Source organism: Eucalyptus grandis, chromosome 10 (assembly GCF_016545825.1).
Source record: "Eucalyptus grandis isolate ANBG69807.140 chromosome 10, ASM1654582v1, whole genome shotgun sequence".
NCBI lineage: Eukaryota > Viridiplantae > Streptophyta > Magnoliopsida > Myrtales > Myrtaceae > Eucalyptus > Eucalyptus grandis.
In genome coordinates, this window is record NC_052621.1 from 34,732,858 (window position 1) to 34,746,203 (window position 13,346).

The 13,346-nt window shown below is 43.8% G+C and overlaps 1 long non-coding RNA gene, 1 other non-coding gene and 1 pseudogene across 2 annotated transcripts; 2 read left to right on the plus strand and 1 right to left on the minus strand.

Moving 5' to 3' along the window:
• Positions 1-980: 980 nt before the first annotated feature.
• TRNAY-GUA lies at positions 981-1,073 on the plus strand. The gene is made up of 2 exons: positions 981-1,017; positions 1,038-1,073. It is a non-coding gene; the product is annotated as a tRNA-Tyr (tRNA).
• Positions 1,074-4,683: 3,610 nt separating this feature from the next.
• Positions 4,684-5,291, plus strand: LOC120288956. The gene is made up of 3 exons (XR_005546885.1): positions 4,684-4,770; positions 4,860-5,056; positions 5,186-5,291. It is a non-coding gene; the product is annotated as an uncharacterized LOC120288956 (long non-coding RNA).
• A 1,510-nt stretch (positions 5,292-6,801) lies between these two features.
• Positions 6,802-11,063, minus strand: LOC104424158 (annotated as a pseudogene).
• Positions 11,064-13,346: the final 2,283 nt, after the last annotated feature.

Below are 13,346 nucleotides of genomic sequence, written 5' to 3' on the forward strand. Positions count from 1 at the left end.
GTCAAAGGCCGCTGGAGGCTTGCCAACCACTGCTAGAGAAGAAGGCCAAGAGGAAGAAGAGGAAAACTAAAAAGAAAAGAAAAAAGAAGAAGAAGAAGAAGAAGAAAATGAAAAAATTCTTTAAAAATTGCCATGTTAGCATTCATCAATCGATTGGCACTCACGTCAGCACTAGCCCGCCAATTTAGTTAGATGGACTAAATAAGTATCAATATAAAAAAGTTTAGAATTAAATTGATTCAATTAAAAGATCTAGAACCGAATTAGTACCAACGATATAGATTTATGACTGTTTTGGTATTTCTTTCAATTGGGACTCAAATGAGTCTGGTGGAGAGAGCATGGCTGCCACACGCCTTTGGCAACATGGGTGTTGATTGGGACTCTCTTGTCTAAGCTAGCTAATTGTGTCCATTCAATTAAGTGTAACCACAGATTTTTGGCTCGCTCTCTCCATTGAAAATGAAATGCAATCATCATTTAGAGTTCGTTTGGTAACATTTCTATTCCAATGAACAATTTCTTTTCAAAAATAGTCTTTTTTTTTTTTATTCTTCAGAATAATTTTTAAATGAAAGAAGGCGGTTTGTAATAACACAAAATTTCTATTCTTAAAATTAAAAAAAAAAAAAAAAAAGAACATGAATGTGTTAAGTATGATCCATAAATTCTTTTGTAACATAAAATTTCTTCACTCCGTGGCATCGTCTCTTGCAAAATATGGAGAAAATTATGAACTGATGAAAAGCACCTCCGGCTGGAGGCTGCGGAGAGTATGACTTCGTTCTTAACTTTTTTTTTCTCGCAACGAGGGCGCACTTTTGCTGGTACATTTACGTTTGACATAACTGCAGTTCAGTTCAAAATCAAAACAGAAGCTTCGGATTTTAATGTGGGCCAGCCCAAGGCCCGTACAACGAGCTAACGAAAATAGTCTCTTGTTTTAATAAATAAATTGAATAGAGACAATCATCTAAAAACCGACCTTAGCTCAGTTGGTAGAGCGGAGGACTGTAGTGGGGACCATCCAACAGCATATCCTTAGGTCGCTGGTTCGAATCCGGCAGGTCGGATTGTTTTCTCGTTTTTTTAACCTATACTGTTTTGCAATGCTGCTAACATTGTCACAAGTCGACATGGCTCCAAAATTATTTTCATCGGCCGCGATGATAAAAAAAAAATTATTAATTAATTATTTCAAATAAACAAATTCAATAAAATGTTTTATGAATAATTCATTTCCTACAAATTAAATTGAGCTTCGGCTACAATTCATGTACCTATCATATGTCGTGCAAAACCTATGGAGCTTTTCATGTGGGCCACTTCCTAATAAAGAGTAATGCATTTTAAACACATTGCAGAGATTCAGACTAAACCGTGTAGTATCTCAAATTCAGCTAAGGTTTAAAAATAGAAGCCCGAGCCAATTCATGTCTCTACATGAAAAGTCAAAACACCCCTCTCGGTCCCAATTGAAACCCAACACATATAATAAACCCCATTGTTCAAATTAACAACGGGCTATTAAAACCGCAGCATGGAACTCGCACTCCTTTGGACAAGCCATGTCCTAAACAAATCTGGGGTTGTGAATTCCTCTAATTAACAAGGTGATTAGAGAAAGATATTAAATAAGGGCAAATACTATTATAAAAATCTCTAATTATATATAGCATAAAGTACCGACTCGGCCTCTCCCGCAGCTCGCTCCTCCGGCCCGATCCCCGATCCCCGACTCCTTCTCCCTCCCTCTCAAACCTCGGGGAGCCCTACTTAGGCAGCCGCGCGCTCGAGGGCTCGACCCTGCTGCCGGTCCAGCCTAACAAGCTCGCCGGCGGCGAGTTGCCGGGCGGCGCCGAGCTCGCGCGGCGGAGGAGAGAGCAACGGAAGGGAGGGAGAGGAGGTCAGGGGGAGGGGGCATTCTGAAAAGGCGGGGGAGTCTAAAGGGGTGCTTCCTTTTTATGAAAAATCTTTCTTTCTTTCTCTGTCACGTCGTACAGAAATTGGAGAAAAGCAAATTTAAAAATAAATAAATAAAGGACGAAAAGGCGGGAGGAAGGTGAAATGAGGATGGTGTGAGGAGAAAATGTGGTTACGCGTACCGAATTTTCCCGAGAAAATATTAGGTACCCTCAGAGGACCACGTCATCCGTGCTCTGATCCATTCACGCGTCGACACCTGTCCGGTGGCAGGTCCACGTCGGCTCCCTCTTCTCTCTCACGTCGTTCTAATTTAAACCAACGCGCGGGCATTTAAAAAACCGGAAAGGGAATTCTCTCTCCTCTGTCTTCTCTCTCCTCTTTGCTCTCTCTTCCTCCTCCGACGCTCCTTCCGGTCTAGCGATTCCTCCGACGACCGTCGCTCCTCCCGACGACGGCCTTTCTCTCTCCACTCGACGGCCTCATCTCAGCAGGGCTCGATTTTCTCGGCGCACTCCTTCCTAAATCGCGCTCTCCCGACGGCCGATTTCGCTCGCCTCTCTCCGTCCCCCGACTCGCGACTGAGAAGCAATCGCTCCGCCCTGCTCGAAGCAGTCGCTCGACAAGCCCTAAATCTGCGACCGCAAGGCAGGTTCGATTTTATTTCCCGAGTTTTTATGTTCGCATCTTTGTTTTGGGGGTGAAAGCTTGGCCTAAATCTGCGATCAGAAGTTCACTGGTTTATTGCTTCTGATTCTAAGCGCAGCAACGCGAGAAGTGAAACTGTGACTGTCTGTCTCTCTACCCTTGTCCGGTTTTTCCGTTCTTGGCAAATCCGAAGATGAGCCCACTTCTGGATACATGATCTTAGGCCGACCCGTCAAGTCGAAGCCCGACGTAATCTCGCTGCTTCGCTCCACCGAGCTGTTGAATCGCTTGTGTCCGGGGGGTTTCAAGATTTTCCGCGGAGGCAATCGCCTGTTCCGTCATTGCAGACTTCCAGGCGAGAAGAAATGTGCCCACAATAATCACCCCAACACCGAACCGCCTCCTTTGTCCTCTCTCGGTATGTCGTCATCCCTTCTCCGCTTTCGTTTTTTCATTCGTCGTTTGGTTTCAGGAAGTGGTGGGGATGTTATAAGTAAAAGAAAGGAATCGGGCTGTGAGGTTTCGCCTGAATTGTGAGAGATTAACGCGGGAGTGGTCGACCCCGCGTCCCGTATATGGCGAACGGTATGATTTTTGAATGAAAGCGGGTTCGCATGAGCTATGAGCGTTGGTGGGGAACGAGCAAGAAAGTGGGTTTTGCTGAAAATTTTGATCTTGTTGAAGTTGGATTTAAGGGTAGGGATTTTCTTGGATTTTGGGCTCTCTCCGTCTTTCTTGGTCGCGCGAGCACGATCTTATGCGTGGAAATACTTGTGTTGATCCGTTCTTTTCTTTCAGTGGGACTTTGATTGTGTATTTTCCCTTTGGAAATTGTGACTGGACTTTCGATTATATGTCCCTCCGCAAGCTGAACTGTGGACCCAATTTTGCCGCACGAAGTGGACTTTTAGATCAGGCTGCCGTAACAAAATCATACATGGGTATCTATCTGTCTCGATTATTGACAAGTTGGGAGTCACGGCATTTCTGTTTGTTGAAAGCTAGTTAATCTTAGATGCTGTTTGTCAAGAAAAATTATAGGAAGAGTAGACACTGAACTAATGTGACTCTTTTGATGAACTGAACACATGGGGTAGCTGATATTACTTGAGATCTCTTGGAATAGTTGGTGGGTGTATCTAGATTCATGAACACCCTGGAATTGAATTAAATGGTTGCATTTCTTCTATTGATAAGCATTTTCTGCTCCTCTGCTCATGCTTTGTATCTGACTTTAGTGTCCATTTTTCTTGTTTTCTCATTCTCTTTTTTGGTTTTGCCGGAAAGGGAATTAGTCGAATTGCTTGTCATCAATGATTGCGGTTAACCTTTTGACCTTGTTTTTGCTCACACTCTGTCTTGAGTTAGTTTATCTTTTTAATTCTGTCGGTCTTACTGAGTTCATGGGACTTGGTGGTTCAAAGATTTTAATCTTATAATTTTGTCAATTTTGATTGTTCATATGGGTTCGTGCGTTGTGCAATATTATCTGAGAAGGCCATGCCAGAATGGTTAAATGGTTTATTTGTACGGATTTGTCACCTAATTGCACCTTTATGATTCAGCACTTTTCGTTACTCCTTTCCATGTGCTGCACGAAAAGCTTTTTGACTTTGGTTCCGTTTAGCTATTTTAACTTTCTCAGTATAAGCAAAGTATCAAAACTAACGTGTTTACTTCTTAATAGTGCTTGCATTCAATTGTTACTTGGGTCACTTATGTGAGAATTTAGTGAGCATGGCAATAATTGGCTTTCATTTGATTCCACTGTGGAAGTACTCCATTTAGGATGTCATGGCATATTTGCTTCTTTTGACAAAGAGGATCACTACTCTAGAGCGTCCTTGCCAAATGAATCTTTCATATGGTGCATGATCAGAAAAATTTCGTTCATGCTGTAGTTATATTGGATTCATAGCTTTTAGGCCGATACTGAGAGTTCTTTGCCCATCATATATGCCAGGTGCACAATTTTGCAAAATGCACGATCAGTTTTAAATCATCGTTATTTTTTCTCTCTGTAGAAAGCAATCTTTGTTATGGATTGATGAAGGCATGAATTGAAGAAATCCTTGTTGTCCCAACTGCTCAACAGTGCTTCCATGGATGGCAAAAAGTTCATCTGAGTTGAGCCTTCCTGGTTCTGGATTATTGAGTATTTGGCAAAATTCAAGCAAGTTAAGCCATCCCTCTTGCATGGTATTCACCTTCGACAGTAGCATTTTGCAAGTTTTGGTCCACTTTTCTCATCATTTTTGTTGGGCATTCATATGGTTTATGCTTTTCAGGTATCATTAAAGCGGCTCCAGAGTTACCTGCTCACTTGGGAAAAAATATGGAGGAAGTTGTTTCTTTGAGATGCTTGGAGGAGTTATGTGGCCCTAGAAATGGAAGCATGAACAGTGCTTGGTCCTCATTGGGATCAAAGGCGAAAATTGATACATCAAAGAGCTGCAAAAATGTCCGACAGTAAATGTTCCATAATGTGAGTTCTAATAAATGATGCAGTGAAAATGTGTTTTATTTTCTTCATGACATCTTTCCACTGGTTCTGTTCTAATGATTGCTGAAGTTTGGTGTCTATTCCCCTGTTTATGAATTTGTTATATGTTAGGGCTCTGCATCTGATCTTGAAGTAACTGCAAATGAGTTTTTGAAATGGGACCTTCACTCATTTTTAACGCACAAGAGAACCTCTGCCAAAAACTGCTCTAGAGGAGATAAGCAGATCTTTCATCCAGTGCTGTCTATCTTCATGATATCCTCTTTCATTCAGGTTTAAATTGGTTTTTCTCTTGTTTTTTGGCAGCTGAAAGATACAATACTTGCAGGTACCCATCCACATGCTGATTCTAAAAAAAAGAGGGTAGATTGGCAGATGTTTGTCATTTGAATAGGACCGTCATTCATAATGGTGGACATACTGGACTTACATGTGCGCCTGATGTGGGAGACACATATGCTCCTAACACAGTTAATGAACCAAACTTGGTTTCTCGATCCACCAATCATGTGGAGCCCTTGGTAGGAGATGACGGTATTAGGAAGTGTCTTCCCACGAAGAGGAACCATATTGATGTTCACGCTGAAAATGTTGAAAGGAATTGTAATGAGGATCAACATCATGATGCTCATTCAGATGCTAAAAGGGCCAAACAGCAAGATTCTGATGAAATAAAGGACAAAGAAGAATCACCAGTTGTTCTAACTGGAAGATTAGGTTTCGAGAGAAATGATGGATGTTCTGATAGAGAGGTGGCTAACCTTGTCAAGGATCATATGGGGGCTGTGGATGACGACCAGTCGTTAGAGGGAGATGGGAGGCATTATGCTCAGCCAAGGACTTGTGACGTACTTTCCGATGGAATGGAGTGGGGGTTTTCCGTTGATGATCCCAAACGCGTCCGTGACTCCATAGAGAAAACAAAGAACAGTGAATCAGCTCGAGCATCGGAATGGGGGCAGACTTTTACCAGTCATGCAGAAGATTACGTGGTCCACGTTGTCGGGGAGGATATGTCCAGTGATGGTGATGAATATAGAAAAGAGCAGACAGGATCCTATAACATTAATGTTTTCAAAAACACATTTTGGTGATTTATATGATCTGATTTACATGATCTGATGTCCGGGATTTGAGGATTCATGATGTTTTCTTTACAAAAGCAATAACTTGTTAGTACTGTCTCGTCAATAATCATTCATGTTGTCTCATCAATAACTTTTTATACATTAGTTGCTGAATAATTTTGATGTTCACTTTCTTGCCTAAATTCTTCTCCAATTTGCTGTTCTTCGAGGAGTGCAATGATACGTTGTTGATTACTTACCTAGCCATGCTCGCCAATTGCTCAAGGTATGAACAAACTCTTGAATTATTTACTTTTGACATATTTTGAGTATGTCCAGAGTCATGATTTAGGATGAAAATATTGCTCTAGACCATCTTCTGGGTGATAATGCTTGAGGATCGTGTATATAAATCAAACCACACAAGTCATGTGCTTGAAAGCTTATCCGATTCTGTGGCCGCGAGTGCCACGAAAATGAACTAAGAGACATTGTTTTCGTCAGCAGGCACAAATTTCCATAATTGGCAAAAAATAAGCACATACAACAATCACTCAAATTATCACTAAAACATGCAGCAAAATTGGAAGACACCATAAGATAATTTCTGATGTTCCCGTCCCGTGCATGGGGAGCTTATAAACTATTTTCATCTTCATCATAAGCCTATAGATGACATGAGTCCATGAAAGCAACCGTTCGCAACTAAATTGGAGGATACATCCCATTCCAAAAAGATCCAGATAAGGTTTCACAAGAATTGATCCCGACACACCTTTACATTGACATGATAACTCATATAAAGAAGAGTTCTTTCTTTAGCCAAAGGGAAACTATCAAAAAGATGCTAAGTATCAACAATTTGGCATGGAGTGTCAGCAGGATTGACTCGGGGTCCATGCCAAGCATATCGAAGCTCTGGGGCTAAATCGGGGTTGATCACTGTAACTCTTTTCATTGTCTCTCCAACACAAAGACACTGACCAACCTGTTATAAACAAGCAGGTAGAGCACAAAGCGGTGGCGGTGGCGGTGGTGGCGACAGCGGCGGCCAAGTAGGACCCTCCACTTTTTGCTCAGTGTATGAAAAGCAACACATTTAAATAAATACAATCAGTAGTCTTGCTTACTGGGGCATTCAGATGCCCTGTGCCCCGCACGCCCATATACAAAGCACGATCCTCCGAAGCTCCTGTCATGACACAATGCCATATCAGTGAGATTTACATGGCCATGTCAAGTATGTCATTGGTGATTGAAAAGAAATATATTTGCTAAACGATGGAGGATAATGTATCAAATCTCCAACACAAGTCTGCAATGCTACATCAATTCCATATGTACCAAGAGCGGACAAAATTGCTTAGGGAATACTCGCAAGATTTGCATAGGCAGAAAGATATACCTGTCCCTCGAAGATGGTCTACTGGATCGCCTACCACCTATAAGCCAATCATTATCATTGTTTCTTGAGGGGCGACTCCAGCTATTTTCAACTCTGGAACCGCGGCCACCACGTCTAAATAGACCAACATCATCATCAGCATCACGACCACTGCCCCAACTTTGGGACAATCTCGATCCTCTCCGGTCTCTAAGACTTGGCCGACGACTCCTGTCTCTGCTAGAAAATCTACCATAGAAATCACTAGGGGGCCCATCATCTTGCAGAGCAGGTAACTGTCAATATAAAAGAAAAGTGAATTAGCTCTGAAAATGCAATTAGCACCAAAACTGACGCTATGGCAATATCTAAGCATGGAAGCAACTGCATTTATGTGAACCATCGTAATCTCAACCCTATGAGGTATCTTGAGCCCTCACACAACCTTGGAAATTCTTGTAATAGTGTTCCCAGGTGGTGTTGGCTGACTCAGCAACTCCTTTGCAATCTCCTCAGGAAGATCAAAAACCGCCACTTGAACCTGTCATTGGCACCATAAACTATATGAAAAAATGTACAACCAAGAACGAAACTATAGTGGGAAAATTTATAAAGGTAGTGCTCTGGTTTGGTAGATACCCTTTCATCTGCAACCAAATATATCTTCCCCAGTTCATCTGCCGCCGGAGAATAGACATCAGATAGAAATCCAGTGACGGATCGGGCAGAAAGGAAACCTCTAGAATAAGATGGATCCCGAGTCAATTGCAGCGTAACCCAACCCTACAACGCATTTGTCCAGTAGAATATTATAAGATACAGCAGCAGGCACAATTTTCCATAATCTCTAATTACCAGTTAATCAGCAGAAACATACAAAAACCATGTTCTGAAAGATCAATTGGTATCAGTGGCTATATAAATGCACTTTCTCAAAATTTGACAGCACATAGGATCAACAAATTATTTTCCCAACATAAATGGTCCATGCTCCAATAAGCAACCACTTCTTTTCCTAAATCTTGAAATGAATCTTTAAAAGTTAGGGTTATAGAAGCACAGATGACTAACAAAATTGCCACAGATGTCTCTAATTTACCTGCTCATGATTTGTAAGAGACCGAGATGTAGGAGGTTGCGAAAAACCACTCAAATGAGCCAAAGCATCAGCTAGAGCATTTACACCTTGCTCTTCAATTAGTTTTTGTGCTGTTGGAGTGAAAAACCCTACAGACTTAGGATGAACCACTTTGAGGGTCGCAACAACTTGCTCAGCGGATGACTCCAAAACTTCATGCATTGCTGGAGGGCTAATAAACTCAAATGTGCAACCTACACCTCACTCAATGGATCTGACAGTTCTCCTTTGACTACTTGTATACATCAAGATAGCCATTCCTTCTTTCCCGGCGCGTCCAGTACGAACAGACCGATGGACAAAAAGTCTCTGAATCATTTGGCAGTTCATAGTGGATGACCTGGCATTAGGAGTTGCATACTCTTGTTAATCTTATACACGTAGCTTTGTGAGAGGACTAACTAATCGTGCAGGTAAACAAACATAAAAAACTAAATAACCTACGAGATCAACATTAGGGATATCCAGCCCATGAGATGCAATATCAGTAGCAACAAGAACAGTGAACTTCCCCTGCCGGAAACCATTAAGAGTTCTCTCCCTCTGATGCTGAGAGATATCCCCATGCAATGCTTCAGAGGCAATGATACTCGTTAATGCCATTGACACCTCATCTGCATCTCTTTTATTCTGTGTGAAAACAATGGTCTTCCCACCTTTCGCATACACGTAAGATAGATATACAAAAAGGTCATTTATCTAGTAAAAGCACAATCTATTAAAGCCTACCATAAAGCATGTAGGCAAGAACAAAATCAAAGCCTTCTTCCACTAAGCAGGAAGAATCTTAAGAAACAGCATGATAGAAAAATTCGGGACATATGCCTAATGGGAGACATCCATATGCAAATGTTAGCGAATCAAATAAGCATCTTGATTGGGGAAAAAGATATCAAGTATGAGGGAAGCATCTCCTACCGTGATGAGATCACTTAGAATGGTACGCTTTGAAGTTGGAGTTGCTGATATGGCATAAATTTTAATTCCCTCTGCGAGTTTTTCATCTTGTTCTCCAACCTACATCAGGAAAATAAAGAGCAGGCAAACCACATAAGCCATCACATGACATTTTGATGAGCCACACTCCTCCATTTCTACGACTGTACTATGCAAAAATTCAGGCCTATACCCAATATCGGATCATGCAAGAAGTTTGGGCAGACGGAGACAGAGAGATTGTTATTGAGAGAAGAACTTTACCAAGTCAATCGTCAAAGGATTGTTCAAGTGCTTTCTCGCCAGTTTCTTCACCCAACCAGGCATTGTGGCAGAGAAAAGCATGCTCTGTCGCTGTGAGGGAAGCTTTTCCAAGATCACTTCCACATCTTCCTCAAAACCAACGGCAAGCATCTGATCAACTTCATCAAGTACCAAAAATTCCACTTCTCCCAATTTAAGGCTGTTACCATTGATCAAATCAATGATTCAACCAGGAGTCCTGACAACTACATCGAACCCCTGGGAAAGGACACTTTGTTGGGTAATGTAAGAAACTCCACCATAAACACACACGGTGTTTAAGTAAGGTGTAGATTCCTTAATTTCTTTCTCTACTTGTTTTGCTAATTCCCTTGTTGGTGCTAAGGCCAAAACTCTAGGAAGTCGCCCACATCTAAGAGACATTTACAGTATAATCTGTCATTAGAAAAATGCTCAAACATTGGAGGTCACCAAGATAATTAAAATTATTACTCAAATACCTCGGACTTCTATGTTCATCACCATCGGTAAGACGCTTCAGTATGGAATCCCGAAAGCTAAAGTCTTCCTTGTTCCAGTCTTCGCATGAGCAATTAAATCACACCCTTCAAGCACAGGGGTTAACACTGCTCTAACAATCACAGAATAGTACAAGGAACATGAGTTTGCCATTGAAAACATGATGAAACTTTAGTAGAGTGAACAATGAAGGGGGAAAAGTAATGAGTGATGGGTGAACTATCCTAGTGCTGGCAAAAGTAAAGAAACAAAATATCGAGTCGATTAAAAAAACGAATTCTGCCTGTGTAAAGCCCTAGTCCCAACAACATCTTAGTGTTGAACAGCTCAATTTTCAGCATAGGATAGTCATCTAATGTAAGCTACGACAGAACATCCCAGAATACCTATTATGATTGCCTGCACTTAACTCCATCCGTGGTTCGCCTAGCACATTAACAAAGGTCAAGGTTTTCTACTTAATTTTCCAGCCAACTAAGTATGCTCAAACAAAGAAAACTCAGCCAGCAATAAACAACAGCAATTCATACCAAAGCGAAAAAATTGGATAACACAGGGAAGGAAACAAAGGATAAAGCATACTTGAATGGGAAAGAGATGGGTAATGCCACGTTTCTCAAGAAATTCCACGAGCCTCTGAGGCAAACCCAGCTTGGAGACAGCAAGCTCGTCCTCGCTCACTCTCAGCCTCGCCGCCCTCAGACACGAAGCCGCCTTCATCCTCACTCGCGTCAACCTCGCTCTCCGAGAACCCACCGGTCCCCAACTTCTTGAAAGCCTCCTCGCTCAGCACCGAGTTCGGCGTGGCGATGGCAGACGTCACGAAGCTGCTCAGGCTCCTCCTAAGGCCGCACCTTTTCACGCACCCACTTTCTAAAAGCCCAAAGGGTCTTCGGACATGGCACTCGCTGGACGAACAGAGCAAGGAATTGAAGTGGGGCTTCTCGGAAAACGACAGAGAAACCACGGCACCAGCCGAGCGATTGCTTCTCGGTCGCGAGTCGGGGGACGGAGAGAGGCGAGCGAAATCGGCCGTCGGGAGAGAGCGCGATTTAGGAAGGAGTGCGCCGAGAAAATCGAGCCCTGCTGAGATGAGGCCGTCGAGTGGAGAGAGAAAGGCCGTCGTCGGGAGGGAGCGACGGTCGTCGGAGGAATCGCTAGACCGGAAGGAGCGTCGGAGGAGGAAGAGAGAGCAAAGAGGAGAGAGAAGACAGAGGAGAGAGAATTCCCTTTCCGGTTTTTTAAATGCCCGCGCGTTGGTTTAAATTAGAACGACGTGAGAGAGAAGAGGGAGCCGACGTGGACCTGCCAGCGGACAGGTGTCGACGCATGAATCGATCAGAGCACGGATGACGTGGTCCTTTGAGGGTACCTAATATTTTCTCGGGAAAATTCGGTACGCGTAACCACATTTTCTCCTCACACCATCCTCATTTCACCTTCCTCCCGCCTTTTCGTCCTTTATTTATTTATTTTTAAATTTGCTTTTCTCCAATTTCTGTACGACGTGACAGAGAAAGAAAGAAAGATTTTTCATAAAAAGGAAGCACCCCTTTAGACTCCCCACCTTTTCAGAATGCCCCCTCCCCTGACCTCCTCTCCCTCCCTTCCGTTGCTCTCTCCTCCGCCGCGCGAGCTCGGCGCCGCCCGGCAACTCGCCGCCGGCGAGCTTGTTAGGCTGGACAGCCAGCAGGGTCGAGCCCTCGAGCGCGCGGCTGCCTAAGTAGGGCTCCCCGAGGTTTGAGAGGGAGGGAGAAGGAGTCGGGGATCGGGGATCGGGCCGGAGGAGCGAGCTGCGGGAGAGGCCGAGTCGGTTCAGCCTTCTCAGGTTGGAGAGAGAGAGGGGGAGGGGGGATGGGTTTCGGTTAAGTAGTTGCCTGAGAGGTGAAATCCCGGGAGATAGAGGCGAGTGGGTGGCCCGAGCGGCCGGCCCTGGTCGAGGCCGAGTTCGGCGAGCCGGCTCGCGCACGAGTCGTCTATGGTCGTCGCGGCGGGAGCGGCAGGTGAACTTACTTGTCACTGGAGAGGGGCGTCGCGGAGGAGAGAGACGGAGAAGAGAGCAACGGAGGAGAGACAAGTTGGGGGTGTCTATGGAAGAATGAAGGTTAAGTGAGAAAAGGGAGTTCTGATGAATCTTCTGGGAAATCACTGGTATGCAGAAAAAGGGGAACTTTTGCTGAATTTTTTGCTAGAAAAGGGAGCTTTTTGGGTTCCGAGGGGAAAAATGTCGACCTTGCAAGGAGGAGGGGCGACATGGACCCTGCTAGGCTGCCGGTGTCGGAGCCGGTGGCAACCTTGGAGAGTCCAGGTTTGGCGGTGAGGTCTCGCCATCTACGCTGGTGAAGGAGATGGTGCCGATTCTGGCTAATGAAGTCCAAAGCAGCAACCGTAGAATGGCTTATATCTGTGTGTGGTTTAACTTTAATATCTTTTGACTTCGCACCTTATTCAGCGTATCTGCGTTTCTAGCTTGACAGATTTTTTATTATGTGAATTAGCTCCCCTGTTCCTGGATTTTTTTGTTCTTTCTTTTGTTTCCAACTTTGCGCTTGCTCTGTCACTTATTAGTAAAGTGAGCTCATGCGGCTTTATGTCCGAGCCGCAGTGCCCATGGGTCTCTCTACTTGTGGCGAAGTTGGGGGTGTCTATGGAAGAATGAAGGTTAGGTGAGAAAAGGGATTTCTGATGAATCTTCTCGGAAATCACTGGTAGACAAAAAAGGGAAACTTTTGTTGAATTTTTTGCTAGAAAAGGGGAGCTTTTTTGGGTTCCGGGGGGAAAAATGTCGACCTTGCAAGAGGAGGGGCGACCTTGACCTGCTAGGCTGCCGGTGTCGGAGCCGGTGGCAACCTCGGAAAGTCCAGGTTCTGCGGTGAGGTCTCGCCATCTTCGCTGGTGAAGGAGATGGTGCCGATTTAGTATCTTTGGACTTTGCATTTCATTCAGCATATCTGTGTTTCTAGC